This window comes from Neltuma alba, unplaced genomic scaffold (genome assembly GCF_004799145.2).
Source record: "Neltuma alba isolate B1F8T4 unplaced genomic scaffold, ASM479914v2 tig00012416_pilon, whole genome shotgun sequence".
In the NCBI taxonomy this organism is placed as follows: Eukaryota; Viridiplantae; Streptophyta; class Magnoliopsida; order Fabales; family Fabaceae; genus Neltuma; species Neltuma alba.
The window spans coordinates 133,764-140,894 of NW_021636907.1; the positions used below are offsets into that span (position 1 = coordinate 133,764).

The 7,131-nt window shown below is 30.6% G+C and overlaps 1 long non-coding RNA gene across 1 annotated transcript; it reads left to right on the plus strand.

Annotated features, from left to right (window-relative positions):
- The first annotated feature begins 5,303 nt into the window (after window positions 1-5,303).
- On the plus strand, window positions 5,304-5,966 carry LOC114726975 (uncharacterized). Its single transcript, XR_003738548.1, has 2 exons — window positions 5,304-5,433; window positions 5,594-5,966. It is a non-coding gene; the product is annotated as an uncharacterized LOC114726975 (long non-coding RNA).
- Window positions 5,967-7,131: the final 1,165 nt, after the last annotated feature.

A 7,131-nucleotide genomic window follows, 5' to 3' on the forward strand; every position in this document is an offset into this window, starting at 1 on the left:
AGACATTACTTCACGTCTGTTTTTATTAAACAAACAAGAAGGGAGCCACCTTCTTGTCTGTTTTTAAGAAATAGACGTGAAGGTGGCTCATTTTTAAAAAAAATTTGTCGTCATCAGCTTCATATCAGTATCGCGAAGTAATTAAGTCACCAGCCATCAGCAGCTAGCACATGTGGGAACTCTGATTTTTCGCTCTCTCCCTCTCATTTTCGTCTTCTACCTGCATCCGTGAGCTACTCTGAAACTCTCCCTCTCATTTCAACTCTCTTAATGCCGTTATTCTGCAGCTAGCCCTCCCTCCATTGCCGTTGTTTTGCGTCATCTATCATTTCCGTGTTGCAGCAGCTCGTCGCCGTCTATTAACAAGGCTGAAGCAGTGAAGTTCACATGCACAGTAGCTTGCTGTCCTCCTCCTCTCTCCATCTCGTGATATACTCAGATTCGAAGGCAAGCTAGAACAGTCTCCATCTGCAGTGAAGGTAAGTTCATTCAACGGTTGCGTTGTGGGTTTAATATGCCGTCCTCCTTCTCTCTCCATTCCGTCAATTAATCTAAGGTTGCTGTTCAAATTTTTATTGAAGAATTGTGTTTAGATTTTTAAATTTGTATATATTGATTGGGTAGAAAATTTGAAGATTTCAAGCCTTGCTAATACTTGTTAGAAAAATAATGCATACAAGGTGTTTGTCAAAATGTCTAAAAGAGATTGCATTTAGATAGTTTCCTATATGCATTGAATTTAGATGAATGATTGGGTATACATTAAATTATTAATGAAAAAATTGCATTTAGATAGGTTGAAATTTGTTTACATTGAATGGGTAATGGATTTGAAGTTTGAAATCCTTATTAACTAACTTGTTTGAAAATTTACAGATTTTTTATAATGATTGCTCATATACTGTTGATGATATTGACTTCATCCGAGACCTTTTGGCATAGCAACTGCTTCAAGAATGGTGGTCTAGGGATTGATCAAGTTTATGTTTAGAGATAATAGGTTATCAATTTTGACTTTTGCAATTTGTTCTTCTTTTTGACTAGTTAGTTAATGTGTCAATAATATATTGATGAAGTTATGATCTTCATATGTCTTGGCTGAAAATATTAATCGGTTCATACTATTTCAACTTGTTGGGAAGTGGCTATTATGGCTATTGTGGCTATAGGGGAAGTGGCATTTAGGAAGTGAATTTTTTTTTTTTTAAAAAAAACGAGCACATTCACGTCTATTTTTGGAAAACAGTAGTAAATGGGAAAACTTTTTACTTCTGTTTTTCCAAAAACAGACGTAAATTTACTTCTGTGATGGCATTAAGGAAGTGAATTTTTTTATAAAAAAAAACGAGCACATTCACGTCTATTTTTGGAAAAACAGAAGTAAAAAGGTGATTTTTTACTTCTGTTCTAAACAGACGTAAATAATACCATTATTCTCCTCTGTTCAAAACAGAAGTAAAAAGGGGGTTACTTTTTATGTCCCTTCTTTTCATGTCCCCTCCAAAACAGAAGTAAAAAGTCATGCAAAATAGAAGTAAAAAGTCTTCATTGTAGTAGTGTAACAAGTATAATGGAATTAAGGGATTAATGAAATTTTTATTAATTAAAATTGTGTCTGCACTTTATGTGTGTGTGTATTAATAATCAGTTTAATTTCTATATAAACCGAACCTAAGCCAATAAATGACCGATAGGTTTATGAATCTTTCACCAAAGGCACTTTGATCAATTTAAAAGGGGGAAATTTCCGTCAGTCCCTTCTAAATAAATTTATTTTCCAACAATCCCATGATATTCTAAAACTTCATTTCACTCGCTTTCCTCAGAATGAAATTAAATATTATGGATGAAAAGACAATTATGCCCTTGCATTATTTTGGGGGGAAAAAAATCACCGGAGCTAATCATAACTTATGTAGTTGTAATCTAACAACTATAATTAAATTATAACTAAATAGTGTTAAAGTTGTTATGTGATACTATTTAGTTATAATTTGATTTTATGTAAAGGTTATATTATTCTATAAAGTTAATTGTCAACAGATACTACCTAGGTTGTCAACAACTCCCCTTGGGTTGTTAATACTCATAGTTGAGGTTGTCACTGCCTAGGTTGTCTACAACTCCCCTTGGGTTGTTAATACTCATAGTTGAGGTTGTCAATGAATCTCTACATTAAAATTCTGCTGTAATCCTATTGGGTCTAGGTAAAGTTTTTCATGCCTTTGAAAAGCTTCCCATTTCAGTGTTAAAGTTGTTGTATTATATTATACTATTTGGCTATAATTTACTCTTATGTGAAGGTTATATAATCCTATAAAATAAGCTGTCAGCGGATATTGCTTAGGTTGTCAATTGTAGTGGCAGAGAAAATGTGAATTGGGAATTTGAGGAGTAGTAATATCATTTTACAATTAGAATATAATACTCTAAGGTCTAAGGTCCCTGGAGACCTGCTAGTAATTGTGACATTTTGTGAGGACTTTATATGAATAAAGTTTACTCCTTGGGACCTGTGCATCATTTCCTCTTTTTTTTTTTTTTTTTTTTTTGCTAAAATATAGATATCTTTCTATTGAAAGTAATTCTATTCGAGGTACTGTTAGCACTAAATGTGGGAACTTCTCTCAGTGGGGATTCGAACCTTAGTTCGTCACGTTGTGAGGGACTGACTCCTTCTGCTAGACTCAACTCTCATAGATACGCCCAGGAGCCTTGTTGCCTCAAATATAACTATCTTTTGATGCCCAATCTTCATCCGGCATAGGGCTGGGTCCAAGATGCCTTTTTTAATTTATTTTTATTTTTTAAAAAACTAAGTTTCACATTAAAATGTTCCAAAGTTTAAAATGAGTTATACAAATCCAAGGCTTTAAGTATAACCACATATTCTAATAATAACGAATTTGGACTCAAGTCCTATATGCAATCATTAGGATTATTTGAAAAAATAATTATAAATTTGTGAAAAAAAAATGAATCATGATATTATATTTAGCTCATCTATATATTTATATTAGAGGGAGTATAAGTCAGCCTATATATAGTCAATAAATAAAGCTTCTTTTATTCTATCATTTATTTCGGCAATTGGCAGCGAAATGGTAAAAGCAAAAGCATTTTAAGAAGTAACAAATTAAATGAATGATACATGGCCAACAGAAACTTTATTATCGTTAGTCACTTGGAAAAACAAAATTTTTTAAAGCAACTTTCTCGAGTCACCGTCAAAATAGAGACACTTAAACGTCATTAAGCTAGAAGGTTCCTATAATTTGGCCACATTTAATTTGATCGTAAATGAAAGGAATTGAATTTGGGATGAGTTTGTTGGAAAAAAATGAAAAGCAAAAGGTGGAGGGACCCATGTGTTGAAGATAAGGTACGACCCAGTCAATTTAAAATCTTTTTCTTTTAATATGATATATCTTATTCTTAATATTAAACTTATTTAATTAATTTAGAAACATTAAGAAACAAAATAAATTACTTTGAAATATTTGTATTTATTACTTTTTAAAACTGATTTACTTAACCTATAAATCACTATATAATCTAATGATTTGCATATGTATTTTAAAGATATTATGTAACATATGTTATAATTAAGTAATTTATTTATTTTTTAAATTAATTAAATTAGTCTTGTATTAAGAACATGAAGTAGAATATCAAACAACAGTTCATATTTTGATTGAATTTAAATTAAAGAAGAAATTAATTAGATAATCACCAATTAGGCTAACATATAGATATCTTTCTATTGAAAATAATCCTATTCGAGATACTGTTGGCACTAAATGTTAGCACTTCTATCAATAAGGATTTGAACCTTGGTTCGTCACGTTGTGAGGGATTAACTCTTTCTGCTGGACTCAACCCGATTGATAGGTCTAGGAGCCTTGTTGCCTCAAATATAACCATTTTCTGATACCCAATCTTAATCCGGCATAGGGCTGGCTCCGAGATGCCTTTTTTAATTTATTTTTTATAAAACTAAGTTTTACATTAAAATGTTCTAAAGTTTAAAATGAGTTATACAAATCCAAGGTTTTAAGTATAACCATATATTCTAATAAGAACGAATTTGGACTCAAGTACTATATGGAATCATTATGATTATTTGAAAAAATAATTATAAATTTGTGAAAAGAAATGAATTAGGATATTATATTTAGCTCATCCATATTTATATTAGAGGGAGTATAAGTCAGCCTACATATAGTCAATAAATAAAGCTTCTTTTATTCTTTCATTTATTTCGGCAAGCATTTTAAGAAGTAACAAATTAAATGAATATACATAGCCAATGGAAACTCTATTATCGTTAATCACTAGGGAAAATTTTTTTTTTAAAGCAACTTTCTGGAGTCACCGTCAAAATAGAGACACTTAAGCGTCATTGGGCTAGAAGGTTCCTATAATTTGGCCACATTTAATTTGACCGTAAATGAAAGGAGTTGAATTTTGGATGAGTTTGTCGAAAAAAAATGAAAAGCAAAAGGTGGAGGGACCCATGTGTTGAAGATAAGGTACGACCAAGTCAGTTTAAAATTTTTTTTATTTTAATATACTATCTCTTATTCTTAATATAAAAATCATTTAATTAATTTAGAAACATTAAAAAACTAAATAAATTACTTTGAAATATTTGTATATTTTTAAAATGATATTCCATTCGGTCATAACTATAGAGCTGGACAACAAATTGATGGAGATGAAGAAAATTAATTTAGTTATATATAAAAAATATATGTTGGTTTTTTTTAAAACACCCATTTAGTCATTTACAGATTGAAACTGCTCCTAATATATGCAATCAATAAAAATACTTTTAAAAAAAATTATAAATTTAGAGGGAAAAGTAAATCTTAGTCTTACGTCTAATATTACTCTTCTAATCCTTAATATAGGACCTAATTATAGAGTTAATTTTGGTCCTAAATATAAGACTTATTTCTTATATCTATCAATTTTTTCCAAATCATCCCTATTAATACTCTGTCAACTATAATCAAGTAGGAGGGGAGGATATAATAAAGATGATTAAGGTATTTTAGAAAAAACATGTCATATTTATTATAATTAACTAACTTACCTAACTTCCTTAATCTAATCAAATTAGTTAAATAGGTCTTATATTAAGAATCGGAGGAGTAATATATTGTCATTTCTTGGATGGAATTCACCGGGAAACTCACACACCAATTATTGTTAACAATTTCAACTTCGATTCTCTTCCTGGAGCCTATAAATAGATATGAAGGGGTAGTGTTGTGTGGAGCATACCAAAGGCACTATTGACAATTATTGTTAGTGTTTTCTCTACTATCTCTCAAACAATGAAGAAGGCTATTATTCTAATTGCTTTTCTCATTTTGGTTTCTTCATTTCTCTCCCATCCTTCTTCCACTCAAGCTCGTGGATTATATGGTAACAACTCAAAACTTTAGTTTAATTTGCCACCTTTTCCAACCATGAAATTATTATGCGTTACACACACACACACATATATTCATTTTTCTTTCTTTTTTTTTTTTGGTTATTTAAACTGATGTTATACATTTTGCAAATATTACATGATATTTTGCAGATTTGACCTCGCCACCAAATAATAGGAACAAGCCTGCAGTTGAATGTCCTCCTAATTCTCCTTACAGATCTTGCCTTAAACCTGCGCCCAAACCAACTTGCCCTCCATATACACGTAATTGCAAGAAGTAGCAAAAGAAATATATGACTAATAATGATGAATATTATCCTGTAAAATATTAAATAAAAGGTCGTTTTCCGTATGTGGAGTGAGAAGTTTCTAATATCTTCTTTCTAGCTTTTATTGTCTCTTGACCATCATTTCTGATGAATTCTATGTATTGTGTTTGTCTGTGTTTTTGTAAGTGAGAGGTTCTTAAAGTTATGTATGTGGCCGTGTTGTACTTGAGAAGAGGATGATATCCTATGGTTTATTTGCTACTAGTCAATTCAATATATACATATATATATGTAAATATGAAGTCCGTCTTCTATCATGTAATTTTATTGTGCCTATTTTTACATTATTTTATATTATTTTCATTTCATATAATTTGAGCGATTCATATGCAGAAAAATAACGCAAAAGCATATTTTTATAAAAGCAACTGAAGCACTACTGATCCAAATAAACCGAAAGCAAATGAATTTGGACTCAAGAATGAAGGGTAAATTATCAAAGTAGGTTGGACTCAATGAACATGGAACATAACTTTCAATGTTAAACCTTTGCCAACAAATTGAAATACTATTTTTGAAAATTAGAAATTGTTGTAAACCTATTCAAATTGAAATGCTATAGGAATTTTCCCAAAGGAAGTGTGAACAGCCTTGCTTCTAAGTCTTAGTCGTAATAAAGGAATTTGTTCTATCAATATAATGCTGGCAATTTATCCAACTTTCTTTCGTCATTTTCCGCCACTATTATTTTGTCCCTCAAATACTAATTTAATCTGAAATCAGAAATACTTCCCGAAATCAGATAATGTCCTCTATAATTCGACCTACCAACCACTAAGTAGCACATTAATCTAATTCTACGGTAATTGTATAAAATTAAGATGAATTGTTATCTTCCTCTCTCATGCTTTTCTAACAGTGACTCTATGAATTTCCAGGAAACAGCATCTAAATTGTTTTCATTCTCGAGTCAATGAGCTAGTCTTCCCACGACCCAATCAGTTTAATTATCATATCTTCTTATTTTTAAAAAAATGTCAACAGTTAGTACCACTAGTCCAAAATAAAATAATATATTACGTTATAATAATGTTCTATGCAGTTGGACTAATTGGCGGAAATTTTTGTACTTTATAATTATAATTTATCTCTTTCCCTCTCATTTCCTTTTCTCACTGACCGCTATCAATTTCCTAGTGATGCTGTTTTCATTCTCGGGTCAATGAGCAAGTCTTCCTATGACCTCGTCAAAATAAAATTATTTTTAATATCTCTTTTAGCTCTTTTTTTTTTTTTTACTTTTTTACCATTGGTTAGAGAGATGAGAGAATAAATCATACTTAACATTATTCACATTTTAAAATGGTTGGCCGATGCAAGAGTTTCTTTAAAAATGTTAATCAAGCAATAAAGCTGAGA